This window comes from Scylla paramamosain, chromosome 18, assembly GCF_035594125.1.
Source record: "Scylla paramamosain isolate STU-SP2022 chromosome 18, ASM3559412v1, whole genome shotgun sequence".
In the NCBI taxonomy this organism is placed as follows: Eukaryota; Metazoa; Arthropoda; class Malacostraca; order Decapoda; family Portunidae; genus Scylla; species Scylla paramamosain.
Window position 1 is genome coordinate 20347150 of NC_087168.1, and position 19515 is coordinate 20366664.

Consider the following 19515-nt stretch of genomic DNA (forward strand, 5'->3'; position numbering starts at 1 on the left):
AATAATAATGTATCATTACCTTCACTACTACTTCTACTACTACTACCAGTACTACTACTACTACTACTATTACTACTACTACTACTGCTACTACTACTACTACTACTACTGCTACTACTACTACTACCACCACCACTATCATCACCAACGCCATTCATCGCAGCTCCAAGCACCACCATATCCCAGCCTATACAGCAGCACCGCTCACGAGACGCAAGTATAATCTTCCTCCATCATGCCTCCATACAACATAACACGGTGTGCGGCCCGCTAAGGATCGCCACAACTTTGTTTAGAATATCCACACACTCGTGCATCACAGCCTCCCACGAGCGTCATTTCTTTCCGTTATCAAGACTAGTAGGAAGCAAGTCTCGTTCTCTCCATCACACACACACACACACACACACACACACACACACACACACACACACACACCTATTCCCAGCGCCATTACCCCAAACTGGTCATAACTACAACCATCTCCCGTATATACAAAGCTGCCAATATTTTCCTGAATTCTTTGCCTCCCCCGGACACTATTATTGACACCCTGGCAGCCTTAGCCATCCACTAAACCCACCACCACCGCCACCACTAACAACAACACCGTCACTACCATTCCCATAACGCCAGCCTCCATCATGAGTACCAAAACCAGTCTTCCCTCCCATGAACACTACCATGAATACACGACGGTCCCCCTCTACCCTTATTGAGCCCAGCCACGACCCCCCGCCACTACGACCCCCTCCACGACCCCCTCCTTGTGGTGATCGCCTTCCCCGCTCATGCTTGATGGTCATTTCCCAAACTCATTTCCCATGCATGATCGTGTTCCCTTTTCATATCCTGTTCTGGCCGTCCACTGCCCTCCTCACCTGTGTTCCTCACCTGGTTTGCAGCCCTCACTCGTCCCTCCATCCCTCCCTCACTTACCCCTCCCTGCATCTCCCTTCCCTGCCTGCCTCCCCTCACTGCCTCACTACCTAACTATTCCTGCGAACTCATCTCACTCTCATTCATTTTTCCTTATTTGCTTAAGTTCATGTTCAGTGTGGTGTGGGAGCTTGTCTGTTTTGTAATATCTATGAGAGCATTGGACCTCTATCGAGCTGGAAATTCATGGAAAGTTTGTGTACTGATTCAAGCATTTCTTATTTCCATCGCTTCTTTGTTAGTCCTCATAGTCTCGTAGTCTTACATTTGCGTCTGGCCTCGTTAAAACCCCGAATTTCGCCTAGTTAATCGTCTTCTCCCAATCGCTTCACATCTCATTGCACAATTTTCAGTCGAGAAATTATTCCACACACGTACACGCTTCACAGGAATGATTTTTAATGATTTTGGTTACATGTTCTGAGGGGCGGCGTTGTGGCCACCAGTCCCCATCAGGCCAGGGTGACGAGTCTTGTCTGGCCACCACCTGCCTCAGCCCTCGCCTCTCTTCTCGCCCGCGTCGCCTTCTCATTTGCTCCACTTCGCTGCCTCGTTCTCGCATTACTCTTTCACGCATTAGACTTTGTTGTCAAAAATGCGACTTCACAGTGAGCGTAAAATTATCAGTATTAATGTTCCCTATAGATCTTCAAAAGGTAATGATACTGAACGTTTGAAATTAATGTCTTTTCCAATTTCACCGCTGATAGGTTCGCTTTTCATCCCAGGAGGAGGAGGAGGTGACCCCAAGGTGAAGTGTGTGTGTGTGTGTGTGTGTGTGTGTGTGTGTGTGTGTGTGTGTGTGTGTGTGTGTGTGTGTGTGTGTGTGTGTGTGTGTGTGTGTGTGTGTGTGTGTGTCTCGTGAATAAAAGTAAAGGAAAATTCTTGAATAGGCAAAAATTTCAAGTTGATGTTAATTTTATCTGGAAAACCGTAGGGGAAGTACAAGGAAAGCTCACTTGCTTCAAAGGACAAAGTCACAAAGCAGGAATTAAACTGAACAGCAAAACAACAAAACTGAAGTCATATTTAACTCTAATGCACAGCGCAACATTATCATCACTCAAGAACAAAATCTCGTATTCATGAACACAAATATATTTGCGTCAAGAACTAGATAAATATCATGAAAGTGAAGCAGAAAGATGCATGAGTATCAGCAGAGAAAGGAAACTGTCTGGTCATCACTGAAATATGAGAAGATGCTATCCAGCTTTATAATGCAAGGTTCGTGAAGAAATGAGTGATTACGACTGTGACCTGGGAATGTTAATGGTGACTCACTAAGGGAGAAGAAATAAGCTGACCCTTTAACTGCCATATTCAATTCATAACATTAAGAGCACTGTACAAACAAATAATTTATTATAAGGAAAAGTGATTAAAATAATAGTTTTCCCAATAACTAGAAAGCCTAAAGCCTAAAGGTGGTTGTAGAACATAAAAAAAAAGGATAAATAAAAGTCTCAGAATGATTTGTGACTGAGGAAAGACAGATAGTAACAGAGATCAACATTCTGAACATAAATCATAAAAATCAGGCATATTAACATGGCTAGGAGATCAAAGCTTGACTCACATGTGTCTAGATAACATGTGGATGGAGGAGAAAGGACAATGCACTCATAAAGACAACAGGCACAAGAAAGGCAGATGAGACATACTTGGAAGGAATATTAGGCATGAAAAACTCGAGTAAGGGCACATAAAATTTTAAAAAGCTAAGTTCCCGTAAAAAAAAAATAAAATAAAATAAAATTTAAAAAAATACAAAAATGAAAGATGAACATTTTCAACGATAGAGAAATGAGACAGGAAAATTTGCTAGTCTGGCGATTGATAGAGAGCAATGACCCGTGAGCAAAGCTGGGAGGCCTGTGATCAGCAGCAGCCGGATGCAATGAGGCGGCGTGGCTGACAGACAGAGGAGCAGGACGAGAAGTTGACGTGCGGTCATGTAGCCACGTGCAGCGGCCTCATTAATTCATGGCGCCGTGGTAGTAAAGGCGACCATGTGTGTGTCAGCTATCAAGCAAGCCCCTACACCCTCTCTTCTTGCTACCCTACACTCCACACCCTTCGCATCAACTACACAACTTCCGAGTCCCTGTGTAACTCATCGCAGCTCGCTACGCCAAGAACTAGACGGCCAGTATACCGTCTTACTCATTCAGCACTTCAGTAACTCAGTGTTCCTCCTAATCTACACACTACATCCTTCGCATCAACTACACGCAACTTCAAGTCCATGTGTACCTAACTGCAGCTCGCTACGCTCAGAACTAGACAGCCAACATACAGTCTTACACATCCAGCACTTCAGTGACTCAATGTCCCTCCTATTCTATGCAATATTATGTAATTTCAAATGCAGTTATCTATTATCAAGCACCAACACACCTCAAAAACTAAATTGGCCATCCTGTATCTCCAATTACTCTCCACTCCTTTAGAAAGCCGTATATTGTGGATTCTTTTATCCTTTTTCACTCTTGGTTTTGTCTCCCTGATACTTAAATAGGGAGTAATTAGTATATGGCCTAGTGAACTGCTGTACATTAGGAGCTCCTCAAAGACCGAGATCTGGGAATACACCAAGAGGAGGTACGTCAGGTTCTGCTTGTAATTCTAACCATTTTGTACAATGACATCACTGCTCGGGGCAACTGTACATCCCATCATTCCCCTTGGCTGACTCCACTCACTGTTACGCTCACATGATCATTTCTCTACCTGCCACCACCCTCAACCCTTGCCTCACGTGCCTCCCTTGTAACCATTCGCATGTGTTGTCCTCCTGTCCCCGGTACTCACTTCCTTAACATGTAGTCTCAGTAGCTCCACCAACTCCAATTGATCTGATATTTTTTTAGTGTTTCAAGATGCGTATGTCAGTATTGTCCTATCTTATACTTCAACACGGAGCTTCATTAACTAACTAAATATATAAGAAAATAAATAAATAACTGACGGACTGAATGACTGACTGACTTAATGACTGACTGAATGAACGAATAACTAACTGAAGGACCAATTAACTAGGTCACGAATCTAAACCTATTAGGCCACAACAACATACTATCCAAACCCTAACAAAGATCTAAGCAAAACTACCTTTGTTGCCTATAAATCAATAAGTATAGTTTAATTTGATGTAACTTCGTCAATCAACAGTATTTATCCCGGCGCAATATTTACCTATCAACCACTGAGTGAGGACAGAGGTCAATGGTATGTATGGCAGGTGTGTATTGGAGGTGTGTATAGCAGATGTGTATGCAGGGGTGTGTGGCAGATGTGTATGGTAGGGGTGTGTGACAGGTGTGTAAGGCAGATGTCCCTCAAAGCCTCACCTGTGGCACTCCCTCTCGCTCTCAAGGGGCCACACCGCCGCCCAGTGCCACCCACGAGACGCGCCGCAGTAATGTAATGAAAATAGCGTATCTGAAATACTCATCAGGAAAAAAAAATAAAAATCACCGACCAAAACTAAATTTCAAAAACAAAAACCAAAAAAAAAACTAACCTCCCCCCAAGCCAAGCCAAGCCTCCCTCGACAAAACAACAAAAAAAAGAAAAAAAAAAAAAAAAGAGAATCAAAACGCTGCTCAGGCCACGCGACAAAAACACGCCGGCGGAGCTGTGGCAACGGCGTGTTTTGAAGCGTCCTTCACGCCCGCCAGGCCTGACCCGCCGCTTGACCAGGACGTAAGTCAATAAATCTAAACAGAATTTTTTTTTTCTTTTTTTTTTTTTTTTGAGATTGTCATGTGTTGTTCCAGGAGGTATTGGCGGACTGAGGCGGAGATACCGTGTTCACCTTTCACTCTTCGTTTTCAAAAAGAAACATATAAATCAAAACATTTTTTTCCCCAGTTCCACCACGCTCACTTACAGACAGGGGAAATAAATATATTCTTTTTTTTTTGTTCATCTGGCAATGCGTGAAGCCTTGACGTGATGACGGACTCCTGGCGAGGGGGCGTGAGTCGCCGGGGGGCAGGACGGGCGGAGGGGCCGCCACTCCCCCTTCACACTCCGCAGGGGAAATAGGGTGGGGGGGCGCTGAGGGACAAACTATACCCTTATATCATGCTGGGCGTCTTTCCGCTTCCTGACACCTGGAGGTGGGCGGGGGCGGAGCAGCAGGCACGTGGGGGGCGGCAGCAGCGGTGTGTCTGAGGGAGCAGTTTGCCTGAGAAGCCACGTGGATGGCCGCCAGGTAATTAGCATGACACGTGGTGGTACAGGCGTTGATTAATCTATCACTTGGTAGAACACCGATTAATTAGGCCTCCTTGTGAGTGGGCACCACTTAATTAGCCCAACACGTGGCTGAGCACGCGGTTAATTAGTATTACACGTGACTGAACATTAGGTAATTAGGCAGCCACGTGAATGATGGTGTAAATGTCATGTCCCCGACGGTGTGCATGTCAGTAATTCATGATGGCGCATGGAAGCCAGGTCAAACACCGTGTTCCTTGTCTCTCATGTGCTAAATGGCCATTTTGTCCACATCCGTCCAGCCATCACTCACGCCCACGGGCCGCCTCACGCTGCCCAGCCTGCTGCCTTGAACCGGAAGCACATCCTGGGAGACGCAAGCACTGTGACACCTAACATGTCTCCTTCACACGTTTTGATTCCATTATCGATCGGTGGCCGTTAAACTCTCGAGCCAACGTCACCAGTCATTCATCCCGCCAGCACCCAGAGCCGTCACCTCCCTGCCCAGGACAAGACGTGCTCCCCTGCAACACACGCGCCCAGAGGAAAGACGTGCATGGCTCATTACATCCTTATACTTATGTATGAATCGTGTTTTACTGAGTTAATAAGTAATGCAATTATATACAATGTTCCTTCGCTTCTAACGCTTAAGCATATTAGCATCAGTGCAGTCTTCTTATGTTGGGGCTATTCAGAGTCCACAGATGAAGCCAACCATATCCCGTCCTTCAGAGTCTACAGGATACATGTGTCCCTCTGCCACTCTCCCACCGTGAATATTATTAATCGAAAAGAGTAATTGATATAATGAATCCGATGTTACTTTTTATTTGTCATGTCTGCATCACATTTGATGGACGAAAAAAAATCTCATCGGGTAATGCAAGAACTTTAAAAATTCATTTTACCTCTCCATTCGTTCAGCTGGACAGAATTTTTTCCTCCAAGTATTTTTTTCTTTCTCTCGTGGGAGGAGAGGGAAGCAAGCAAGCAAGTAAGTAAGCGAGGGAGTAAGCAAGCAAGGGCGGTAAGTTAATGGTGGTCGCTGCTTTGTTTTGCTCGCCGCCACCGCTGCTTTAATGCTCCAATAATTCATTTTTCAAACAGCGAACTTATTACTAGATAAGATTAGCTCTCACGCGGCACGTCAACAACGCATTCCGCAACAACAACACCAATAATACTAATAACACCAAACGCAATAATAACAATACCAATAATAATAATAATAATAATAATAATAATAATAATAATAATAATAATAATAATAATAATAATAATAATGACAATAAGAACAACAGCAGCATTACATGCACTGAACTTCCGAACGGGCGGGCGCCACACCAGGGCAGACCGTTGTGGTGAGTGACATTGCCTTGTAACGGTTAATTAAAATTGCATGGTAGCGTTCAGTCAAGCAGCTCTGCCACCTACGCGGAGTCTGGAGTTGCCGCGCGTGGGGAGGAGCGGCGAAACACACCCATTCCATCCCTTTATATCTCCTACTCCCGCTCCTACATAGTTCTTTCCTGTCATGTACTATCATCATTTACTTACATGACTACTATTCTTCTTGTGGTGTAGAGAATATTACTATTATGCTACTATTACTACAAGTTATCCCAGTCCAATGCTAACTCGGCCTGTCACCTACTCGGCTCACTGCTAACTCTGCCTCATCTCTATTGCCTACCCGTCCCCCACCTCCTCGGCTCACTGCATAAAATCTCGGCCCATATGCATGATTAAGACACTGGTTATTTGTTATTTCCTCATAAAAACTGGCACAATATCATATCAACTGGTAATACAGCATGGGCCGAGTTGTCAGTCATGTGTTAGACCTTCACCCTACCCCTACTTCTCCTCCTCTTTGTAGCGCTATCATGACGGCAGGAAACAGCTACGACACTCATTGACTGGAAGCCTAGTATTTAGGGTATGGCGAGAAATATCCAGTTACTCATATCATATCGAGCTGTCTACCATGAAGGGAAGCTAAACTGATGTTGCGACAAACTCTACTAAGAAAAGAAGGTAAAACATAACATTATAGCCAAACATAGAACTATATATTAAGAAATGATAGAGCTAACATCATAACAAACTCGCTATCAAGAAAACAAGCTAAAATAAAACATCACAACCTGACGGAATTCTTGGGCAGGCTCAACAAAAAACACTGTAGGAATATGACACAAAGACATCACTCCTACCTGTTATCAGCCTTCCACAGCCTGACCAGTGTTGAGGGCGTGATGTCCGGAAGAGAGAGAGAGAGAGAGAGAGAGAGTCAGCATACGAAGACGACACAACGACCTAAGCACTTGTTACTCTAGCTGCTCGTTGAATTGTAAGAGAGGGAAGCCCAGTCCACTCAGATACTGTTAGTGTTGTTAGCGTTGGCCTCGTTACTGCTGTTACTGATACTCTTGTTGGTGTTCTTATCCTGAATTACCACAAGCATCTACTGTACCTCCTCCATGTTCCTCTGTTGTTGTTGTTGTTGTTGTTGTTGTTGTTCTTGTTGATGTTGCTGTTGTTATTACAGATGTTCGTAATATGAGGATAAACGACCTTGTATATACTTGGGATGGACTGTTAAGAATTCCTCTCTCTCTCTCTCTCTCTCTCTCTCTCTCTCTCTCTCTCTCTCTCTCTCTCTCTCTCTCTCTCTCTCTCTCTCTCTCTCTCTCTCTCTCTCTCTCAAACCTACCTAACCAAATTTACCACTGTAGCTGGGCTGGCTTATCTACACATGATCCTTCAGTTCTTAATCTAATCTAAATACCTAGGAACATTTATTCCCCTGTGCGCTCTTTACCTTTACCTTCGCCTCTAAAAGACCTCCAGGGAACGTCTTAACTTCACGTGGCTTCACTGTTCTAAGCGTTCCCTAATAGCGCGCCGTCTCCCCAGGTACCAAAGCCACAAGGGAACACTGCATCATATTCTGAAACTCTTCTGCTCCGCACTACGACCACATTCAAAAGGCTCTAATTAAAGCTACACGGGTTTTTAAGGGTGCTTTTACGGTTCTAGTGGCAGATTAATGGTATTTCTGCACCATCAACAAGGCAAACATTCTTGAGAACCAGGGTAATCATCTCTGTGGCCTTTGAAAATAGTCGTGGTGAGAGAGCAAAGCGTTTCTCGACACGGACCGGCAAACACCACCAATGCAGCACCCTAGTTGAAGCTACACGGGTTTTTAAGGGTGCTTTTACGGTTCTAGTGGCAGATTAATGGTATTTCTGCACTATCAACAAGGCAAACATTCTTGAGAATCCGGGTAACCATCTCTGTGGCCTTTGAAAATAGTCGTGGTGAGAGAGCAAAGCGTTTCTCAGCACGGACCGGCAAATGCCACCTAGCTGACCTCATTACAATGCAGCACCCACCATACATATACAAATGCTATTCATATTAAAACAGCTCGCCGATACATTAACGTTTCCTGGACAATAATTCAAGGATTATTAAAAGATGCAGAATACAAACTAGCCATTTAAAGCACCAGGATATATATGGATACACACATAGAAATATAATAATAATTTGCTGTATCCAAGGTTAAGGTGAATGAAACTATCAATTTGCCTCCCTATGACAAGCAAACTTTTTAATCTTATGAGTAAACACGACTGAGAACTTTTTCCCCTCTCTATCCCCGCCCACCCTCGCCCGCCCACCGCCGCCCATCCCCCGCCCACGGTACAACAAGGGGCGGGAGTGTGGCCTCTGCTCTCAATTTAGCATAATTACCGAAATTTATCGAATATGTAGTCTCTCAAATTGATGTCGTCAGTTCATGGAGTCATTAGTGTATTATAATTCGCTTCGCATGCAGAAAAAAAAGCACATTAATTAGCCAACTTAATGGCCGACACAGTATCTAAGCAGCACTGTAAATTATTGTATGTAATTGTTAATTTTAAAACCTTAATGACTGCAAGGGTGAAAGTTATGGCGTAGTGTATTCGAAGACAGGAACAAAAATTAGGCACCGGGCGGGGACTCACTGGGAGGCGGGACAGCACACACATTGGGGAGCAGAACACACTGATAAAGGGAGGCTGGAAAGCATGTCATTAAAAGAAAACTACGTACGTGACACACACACACACACACACACACACACACACACACACACACACACACACACACACACACACACACGGTAATGACAGCATGCTAATTTCAAACATGATTTTTCTTTTTACGTAATTTAAGCGCCGTCTGAAGTCAAGGAAGATTAAAGATGAGTATGGACCAAGAAAACGATGCAGAGTTAAGTAAGAAGCTGTAGAGAGATGGAACTTATCTTTAATCCTATACACCAGGATCTTTTTACGTAATTTGAGTGCCGTGTGAAGACAAGGAAGGTTAAAGGTGAGTAGGGACTGGTAAAATGATGCACAGCGAGGCAAGAAAATGCAGAGCGACGCGACTTAGCAAATTTACTTTTCTTCCCCAGAATCTTGAAAATATGACACTTGATACAATAAGACAATAAGACAATAAGAGCGACGGACATGTAGGAAAATAACACCAATGCATCACCTATACATCTACTCAAGACGACTCTCTGCAAGGAAACAAGACGTAATGTAATGAGATGAAAGACATGGAAAAAGAAAAAAAAAACACGAAAAAAAAAATGTCACAGAAAACTTCCTCCCCCTAAAGTCAATTTTGCGGCACAAGTGGGGCTTTCGTCTCATAATTAATTCTCTCCGCCGCAACTCTCGACCAACTTCTGAAGAAAAAACAGGTAATCGTATCTCAAAGGGCGTGCTATTAATTGCTAAGTTCTGGAAATCGTCTGCTCCTGAAACTTCCTAATTACTCTCCGCCTTGGGGAATTCCCGCAGCGGAGCGTCCCTTCCCGTAATGCTCCGGCTGTGAGGAGAGCGTGAGGAGCGTTTGCTGGTCTCCACGCCGTTCTCAGACAACAGAAGTGACCTCCGACTTCAAGACATCGATTTCAGACGCGCTTCATCCTGCAGAACACGAGAGGAGGTAACAGAACACCGAAGGAAGAAAGAACACACGAGTACAGTTGTGTTGCACCGCGAAATCGGCCGCCAGGTTTTATTCGGCCTCAAGCGAGCACATAAGTTTTTTAATGTTTTGACTTCAACCCTTTTCTGGTCCTCCTGAGGGATAGCACGGACTGAAACAAGCCTTTTACAACTTTTCTTCCTCTTTTTCTCCGCCGCTCCCTCGCTAAAACACCTGAGGGAACGGCGGGAGAAAATCCTGGAGATTACTGTCCGACGCCAAGGCTTCAAGGACCCCCGAGGCTTCTTGGACTTAGGGCGGGCGGAGGGGAAGGGGAGACGTTCTTGAGGATAGTGTGGTGAAGCATGTGGTGAAGTTATTGTGTGTATAGGAAGTGTGAGGGGAAAGATGTGTGTCGGAGTAAGAATAGCATGTGTTTGGGGAGGGTGAAGGTGGACAGGGTGAGGAGGTGAAGGGGACGAAGGGAGGCTCTGAATCACCCACACGAAGAAGCAGGAGAGGCAAAAATGCGATCCCCACTTCGCTGGTAAAAAGAAAGGAAAAAAAAAAAGTTTGGTGCAGTGCATGGCGTCAAGGATGGGGCAGCTGTGGCGAGGGAGGGGCGGGATGCAGGACAGCTGTACCAAGGGGCCCTGCTCGCCTTGGGGAGGGCATGGGGCGGGCTGTCCTTCGCTACTGCTTAAGCTCCTCACAGGTGTACTAAAGTATATAAAGATACTGATTCACTATGAAGTTTGTAAGAACGCTCCCGCGCACACACACGTACGCACACAGGGGCGTAGGCATGCATGCACGCACGCACATAACCAGGCAGGCAGGCAGGAAGCACAAGCACACACACACACACACACATACACACACACACACACACACACACACACACACACACACACACACACAAACAAATATAGATTTGAACATATTTGTTTCCACGCAATACAGAAATGAAAACGTAATAAAATACTGTTGTGAAGGGTGCAGCCAGTGCTCAACAACAATAAATATAATTTTTACGTTTACATTTATATATACAAAGTTCAGGGTTTGGTTCTGAGTAGTAATTTCTCTACTGTGCTGCGGACAGTCGGCCTGGCCGTCTGCAGCGTGAGTGCAAGCAATCTTAGGAAAGACCATACAGCGTGATACACTTCGTGTCTGGTGTCAAAAATCTGCATGTTAGTTACTGCAGTTGAACTACGAGTAGAGCTGGGCAAAAGTGCGCTAGACAGGCGGGAATCCCACCCCTGGCCTGTCATGGAGAGGGGGAACTAGCGACCATCCCCGACAGGCTAGAAAAAAGCTGTGTGTGTGGGGACAGAGCACTTCACCCTCGTGTTGTGTTTGACCGGCTCAGTGGCGTCATGCACAGACAGGCAGTCTTTGGATGGCTACACAACAGGTGGGGAGGGAGCCCTGAGAGTGCTCTCACCTGACAGAGTGGCATGCGGAGTGTAGGTCATGCCCTCCCATAAGTGATTTGTTTACCTATGACCGAGGTGAAGGAGAGTGTGAGGTCTGTGGATAAACACGCCGAAGGAGGAGGATTTATCATCGCTCGTCGGCCCGGGTAAGGAGACCCACGGCGCCGCGGCTTCCTCGGACCCACCCCACCCCCCTCTTCACGCACGGTATGTCACGAGAGCCTGTAAACCTTCCGCCTCCTCAAGTTTGCAAGATGCATTTGACATCGCAACCTTGGGGAGACTGCCGCCGCTCAAAAAATTTTCGAGCCTCCTCACCGCCGGAGGAGTTACGCTTCGATACGTCAGGATTTAACAGGCGAGGGAAGGCGGTGTGCTGTGAGCGTGTAACGAGCTGAGCTGCCGTCCCCGATCGCCGCCGCCGGTCGTTGTGCCTCGTCGCCCAGTGCATCGCCTCAAGACCTAACGACGCGACTCGGTCCACCCGGCGCCTGGTGATGTAGTGGTGATGTCGTGGTGATTGACTGCCTCACGTGGGCCGCGCACTCACCATGCACCAACGTGAGGATCATTTTCTAAATCACTGAGCTGCATTACTACCTTTACTTATGCATGAGTGTCGCTGGGTGTGGTGGCGCGCCGGACAGTCAATAGTCCAAGTGTTTACCTCTCACCCTAAGACTTCCAAGCGGCAGGCATGAACTGCAGCATTGTGACGGAAACTATGGTGACGAAACTTGATAAAAGAAGTGAGAAAAGAGAAAAAAAAACACACAAAAAAAGCAAATAGTGACAGTTACGCTGGCGCTCGAAATTGCCAATTGCCTGAATATTATCATAAAAATCATAAAACCCAAATTGTGTGCGTAATGTTAATTTCGAACAACTAAAACCAGACCGTATTATTTGGAACATTAGTAAAAAAAAAAAAACGTAAAGTGAAAATGATGATAATTGCTGTGAATGGAATAAAGAAGAAGAGGAGAAGGTGTAAAAGGAGGAGGAGCAGGAAGAGGAGGAGGAGGAGGAGGAGGAGGAGGAGGAGGAGGAGGAGGAGGAGGAGGAGGAGGAGGAGGAGAACCACGAGTAGAAAGAGTAGGAGGAGCAGGAAGAGCATGAGGACAGGAGGAGGAGGAGGAGGAGGAGGAGGAGGAGGAGGAGGAGGAGGAAGAGGAGGGATCGATAATTGTGGGAGGCGTGGGAGAGGGAGGAAGGAGGCCAAGACAGTCACGAGTGGCCGCACACAGCCACAGCTCAGCGGCCTCGCCTCGCCCTGGGCACGACGCGGCGGGGGCGAGCAGGAGCTGCTGCCGCCGCTGCGTCCACTGCAATGCCAATGACATGAGTCCGCTGCTCTTCATACTTGATACACCTTGCCCTTAGTGCTGATGGTTGCTGATCATGCGGGCAGACAGTAAGGATTATGTATACGTTTGAAGCCGAATAGAGAGGGGGTGATAAGATTAAGAGCCATTCATTCTCATACATTTCAGTGCCTTCCCTCGACTTTTTATCAGGGTCTAGTGGTTGTTATTAGGGTTTTAAATAGGATTTCATGATTCCAGTGGTAGTTTTAGGACGACTTTGCATCGCTAATGGGAAAAGTATCACTGAGAACACGGCTAATTAACTCCACGGTCTCTGAAAACAGTCCTAATGAGTCAAAGGTTCAGTGAGAGGAGCACTGACTCTCCCAGATACACTGCTCAATCAAGTGCCCGTGATGTCCGTTGCTGCCGCCGCTAGGACGAGAAGCAATGACTCTCTAAGGAAGTGGTTCTCAAATTGTTGCTATGGTACTTCTTGGATTTTGACGGCGCACTAACCACACAGTCAGTGTAGTCTACTAAAAGGCACGGATTCAAGAACACATATCTGTCTATCACTTTGGTGATCGTCGCGGCGCACAGTTTGCGAATCGCTGCGATAAGGGTATAAGTAACTGAGCCTCCTGGGTGTGGCAGCGGATGTGACTCGTGGCGCTTGAGTAGCAGGATACATTCTCGTGAGGACATTGGATTAGAGCAATAAAGAAGCCATATTCCCGTGTGTTTATGGAAGAACTTGCCAATATATTATGAATGCAAATAGATAAATAAATAAAAATACCAGCATATGCTTTACTTAATATAAAAAATATATATATATGGTTAGCAGGAGACATCCACAGAATATTGAAGCAAGAAATAGCAATATTCTCGTGTGTTTATGTATGGAAGAGCTCGCCAGTATATTATGAATCAAGAAAATACCAGCCGGGGTCTTGCTTAGTATATAAACGACAAAGTGATTCAGTATCTAGACTTGATACTGCCGAGAGCGGGATTACAGAGCCTTCCTTGGGCGGTATGAGGTATGTGACTTAACATCAATATAAGAAATAATCATGCGTGTCTCATGTCATGTGCCGGGAAGAAAGGCTCATTCAGTATTACTTATAGTGCCTTGGACTTTATATTTGTCAAGGATGGAACAAGAGAGGCCTTCCAGCGACGACATATGAGCCGTCCTAATTACGATGTTGCAGCTTTCGAAATACCTAAGAAACATTAAAAGTACAAGATGATTTACTACTTGTTCAGTGTTGGCACTTTGGAGGGCGGGGACAGCGAGCCTTACACAGGCAGCATACAAATTCCAATTACCGGACTTGGGCGCTTTAAGATAAATATTTAAGAAGGATATTACAAAGATAAGAAGACACAGCAGTTCGTTCACCTTGGTACGAATACACGAAGCTAATCATGAGACTGCACCGCTTGAAGATAAATATTTAAGAAGGATATTAAGAAGATTAGAAGTCACAGTAGTTCTTTAAGCTAGGTAGACTCAAGTGGGGGAAGCAGCAAGCAGATGAAACTAGTCGTGAGAAGGCAGCGCTAGAAGATACATAATTAAGAAGGATATTAAGATTACAAGACACTGGTTCTTTATGCTTTGTACTCTTAAGGGCGTGGGCAGCAAGCAAATGAGGCAAATCACGAGACTCTAACGCTTGAAGATAAACATTTAAGAAACATATTTAGAAGATAAGAAGCTACTGTAGTTCTTTTAGCTAAGTACTCTCGATGGCGGCGGCAACAACCCTATGAAGTTAATTACAAGACTCCAGCGCTTGAAGATAAACATACACGAGTCATACTAAGGATAAGACACAGAGGACTTGTTCTTTAAAATTGGTACTCTGGAATGGCGGGGCAGCGAGCACCTGAACTCTTCCTAACCACGCGGCAGGAGCGCTTGAAGATAAACATATAAGAATCATGCTAAAGATAAGAGACAGTACATTTGTTCTTTAAGCTAGGTACTTTCGAATGGCGGGGTAGCGAGCACCTGAACCCTTCCTAATCACGCGGCAGTAGCGCTTGAAGGTAAATATTTAAGAAAGGCATTAAAAGGGAATTATTAACACTGGTCCACATGGGCGGCGCGCTGCCTTGGTTAGTCACACACTGGCCTGATCGTTCCATTAGCAACAAGTAAATATTTGCGCCGCCGCCCAGACACATGCAAGGCTTGTAGGGCTAATTTCGTGTGATTTGTAGTGATTCATTGTTGAGTGGGAGTTTTATATGTACTCTGCTCGGGATCACTTTGTCCTGAACAACACTTCATTTGTCGAAGGATTCCTGACAAACAAAACCATACATTTATTTCTATTTCTTTTCAGTTTTCTATATTTTTTCTATATCTTCCGAGTGTTCATTTTTTTTTTCGTATTTCTCTTTATTTTGGTGCGTTGGGGGGTGGAGGGTGTGGTTGGGGGGAGCCATAGGAACAAAAGAACAATATACTAACACATTTACACAAACAAAGACTTAGTTGTCAGCTCATTTACTGCAAGTCAGGAGTTCATTAGTGTACGGTGAGCGAGGCGAGCACTTTTTGTCTCTATCTTAACGTTGAAATAAACCGAACATTTCCAACACGGCAGAATAGACGTACACTTATTATTGTGTTTCACTTATTTATTTATTTTTATTGTAACGTCTTGAGATACTGGGAGGAGACGAGGTGTTATCATTTTTTTTTTTACTATTATTATTATTTTTGTTATCATTATTACTGCAGTCATCATCATCATCATCATCATCACCAGACAGCACCAATATTGTAATTTTCAGAAGTATTAGCAGTAAAAGTCGCAGTAGTAGCAGCAGCAGTAGCAGCAGTAGCAGTAGTAGTAGTAGTAGTAGTAGTAGTAGTAGTAGTAGTAGTAGTAGTAGTAGTAGTAGCAGTAAAAGTAGTAGTAGTGGTATTAGGAGCACTAGATGTAGCTATTATCATTACCATTCTTACCTCAATAACAAAAAAAACAAAAAAACACAACAACTATAACTGCTACTACCCCCACCACCACCCCCACCACCACCACCACCACCACCACCACTGCCTCCGCCATGTCTACTCAAAGCACCGGTCCATCGATCACGACACCCCAAGACACAGGAATTAATTAAACTCTTACCTGGAAAACTCGGCGACTCAGGCTCCCTCTTTGACTCTTTTAATGACCTTCGCCTCAGCCCGGTTAATGAGTTTGCCCAACCAGGTAAATAAGCTACATAAAAGAGAGACTGATGATATAGAAAATACTCATTCTTATTCGTGTATATTTTTTTTTTTATCTCTCTCTCTCTCTCTCTCTCTCTCTCTCTCTGGGCAGTTCTGGAAAGAGGGAAGTTGTACGGGTGTATTTCTGAAAAGGTTATGAAAAATAGTGGAAGTTCTGGAAAGGAGGATGTTAATTACGAGGTTGTGATATTATATTGTGATTGTTGCTGTTCTTACTCTCCTCACTACTACTACTATTACCACTACTACTACTACTATTACCAGTGTTCTTCCTTCTTAACCTCCTACCACAATCTCCTCTTTCTCCTCCTGTTCCTCTTCCTCCTCCTCCTCATCCTACTACTACTGTTACAACAACAACAACAAGTACTACTACTACTACTAATAATAATAATAATAATGATAATAATAATAATAACAACAACAACATCACTAAAATCCCAAGTTACAAGTCTTAATCACAAATGCAGTTCTTGACGTGATTTCTTTATCAAACATGTTACAAGAATTCTCAGAAGGTTCATGATGTCAGCAAGTGTTGGCGGACCGGTCTGGGAGGCGAGGAGTCTTGGGGGAGGATCTGTGTGCGGCGGAGGGTCGAGCTGGGAGAGTCGAGGCCGCGTGAACCAGACAGCGAGTGACCACCAACCAAACCAAGGCGAGGAGGAGGCGAGGCAGCAAACGATGGACGGCAGGTAATTGCAGTCGAATCTCAAACAACAAACATTTATTGCAATTACGGAAACGTCATTTGATCCCCACGCCCATGGAAAATTTTAGTAACAAGTGCATCGCCAACAAATTCCGTATTCGGCCGTGAGAAACGTTGTAATCCGGCATGACATCAGAAACGATAATTAGCGAATCTTTTCCTCCAACTCAAATTAAGGCTACCAAAAAATGTAGTTTCTACCTTTTTTCCTTTTTTTTTCACGGTAATTTCTGTGTTGCTTGAATTTGCACGATACGCCTGAAGGGCCGCGGCGCCTCCTGCTGTAAAATAGATGGGCGTCTACCAAGCGGCGGCGGCAACGGAGCAGCCCCGAGGGACACATGGGGGCGCTTAGCTTGTGTACGCTTGACCAACACGGCACGTCATTATTCCGTTTTCAGTGCATCTATTACTAACGCTTGGAGGGAAGGCCGCGCAATAAACGATTCTGAAGGAACGTTTCGAAAGCGGCTTCATTTATGTACATGAGGCGGCGCGGTGGACGGCGGGCCAGCGATGCCTATTAGGGCTGGCACGGGTGGGTAGGTGCAGGTGGCCCGTGCCGCGCGTCACTGCCTGGCACTGTTGTCTTGAGAGCGCCAGGCCGTCCCGCTGCCAACGCCGTCACTCGCTCCTCAGAGAGTCAAGCTTTTAGCGTTTATTAATCAAATTTAGCATTAGTTGTTATTAACTAACACAGTTTACGTCAACTTTGTATTAAGTACTCTGAATCATATTTATACTGAGCTGTATCAGGGTTTAACTTTGCGCTTCTGCATTTTATGACATCACGTTCTATTTTTTTCGTGAATTTATTCTGATAAATTTAAGGAATTGATGACTTTCTAATGCAATTTTAATTTACTGTAGAATAATAAGCGAAACCTAGGTAACGGCTGAAGTTCAGAGATAATAAACATTTAGGTGCAGCCAAATAATGGTGCCGTTTGGAAGAGTCTGAGCAAAAAAGGAAGCAGCGTACCATGAACGGCCGGTCTCTCCGCCGTCCGTGAATAAATAAGCCGACTCATCTCTCTCGCTCATTGGTCGACACTCAAATTACGGTCTCGTGCCACCCAATCGCGCGGCGGGACTCAGGTAGATGCCCAGCCTCAAGTGCATCTTTAGAATTGGTAATCAAGGGATCAATACGAGGCGCGGGAGTCGTGTGTGTGGCGCGGCACCTGGGCCGGGCACCTGTGGCACTCGCCGCCCTTGCCGCCCCTTACATAGGCCGCCCCAGCCGCCCGAGCCTTCGCCGGTGGTCTTTGCAGATGATGATGATGATCCTGACTTCCTTTCCCATCAGTAGTTTTGTTCACGTTAATGAAAGTCCTGATTATCAAAATACACCTTTCATGAAATTCAGAGCATTAATTAAATTTCTTCTGGGAGGTGCATCATGCTCCTCCACCTGGTGAAGTGAAGCTCTCATCATCAAAATTAATGTTTCTTAGAGTTTAGACTACCAATTAAATTTCTTCCCATGGCTTTGCATCGACGTGGTGAAGCAAAGCGCTCATCAATAAAAACTAATACTTCTTAGTACATGTAATCTGGACATAATTTCTTTTGAGGTCAGAGGACGACAACATCATTACATTAATCCATTTTCGTTGATAACATAATGTGCTTAATGTCACACCTCCACATCCATGGCTGATTAGTTCCATGATCTTCCTTTTTCCATTAATCCCATCACTCACGCCACCTAATAAGTGCCTGACAAACACGCCGCCATCCACATTTTACACCTGTGGACATCACGTGACGGCGAAAATTTGAATCGTAAAACAAAAATTTGCGTTACGAAACATATTTTATTATAACACAGACCCAAAGTGGAATATCTTTTAGTATTTTTCTTATCTTTATCGGTTTATATCTTTCTCATTGTTCTTTCTTCATATTTTTCTTCTTTTTCTCTTTTTTTCCCCAGCTCTTCTCCCCCATCCTCCTACGTATTTTTTTTATATTTTCCATACTTTTCTTTTTTCCTTCTTTCCCCCTCTTCTTCTTCTTCTTTTGTTTCCTCCCTTCACATTCTCCTTTCTTCATACCCTTCTTATACTCCTTCTTTTCCCTCTTCTTCTCCCTCTTTCTCCTTTGACTCTTCACCTTTCCTCATACTCTTCTCCCTTTCACCTAGCCCCCCTTTCTACTTCCCCCCTCCTCTTTTTTTTCTAGATTCCCACTAAAGCGTACACCATAAGCTGTTCTTTACCAAGGTGAGAATTTAAACCATCGTTCAGGAGCAGCAGTTTTTAGGCCGTTCATTACCAAGGCAGGGAGGAAAGCAGATGGCAGGAGCGGTGACCCCCATGGCAGCGCAGGGCCAGAGGAGCCACCGCCACCTGGAGACACACTTCCTGCGGGGACAGTCCTCACCTGATTAGAATGACAAGCAGGACATTTCGACGCAATGCAATTCTATAATGACCCTCTCAGGCGATAATTAATATGTGAATGGAGGAAACGTTGTGTTTATGTTAATTGTGAAGGTGGTGGTGTTACGAGCTTATGGCGGACATTAGATTTGTTCGTGATTTTCAGTGTTTGTCTTAGAGTTTTCAGTTATAAGGGAGTTTTCTTGGAATGTCGCGGCTGTAT

General features: G+C 44.8%; 1 protein-coding gene and 1 long non-coding RNA gene across 4 annotated transcripts in view; one reads left to right on the top strand and one right to left on the bottom strand.

Annotated features, from left to right (window-relative positions):
• The window catches only part of LOC135109247 (uncharacterized), a 259673-nt gene that overhangs the window by 163330 nt on the left and 76828 nt on the right, over nucleotides 1-19515 (bottom strand). The window lies entirely within an intron of this gene.
• LOC135109249 (uncharacterized) overlaps nucleotides 11254-19515 on the top strand; it is a 48520-nt gene continuing 40258 nt past the window's right edge. The window contains exon 1 of the long non-coding RNA XR_010272623.1: nucleotides 11254-11764. This is a non-coding gene — a long non-coding RNA (uncharacterized LOC135109249). The remainder of the gene's footprint in view (nucleotides 11765-19515) is intronic.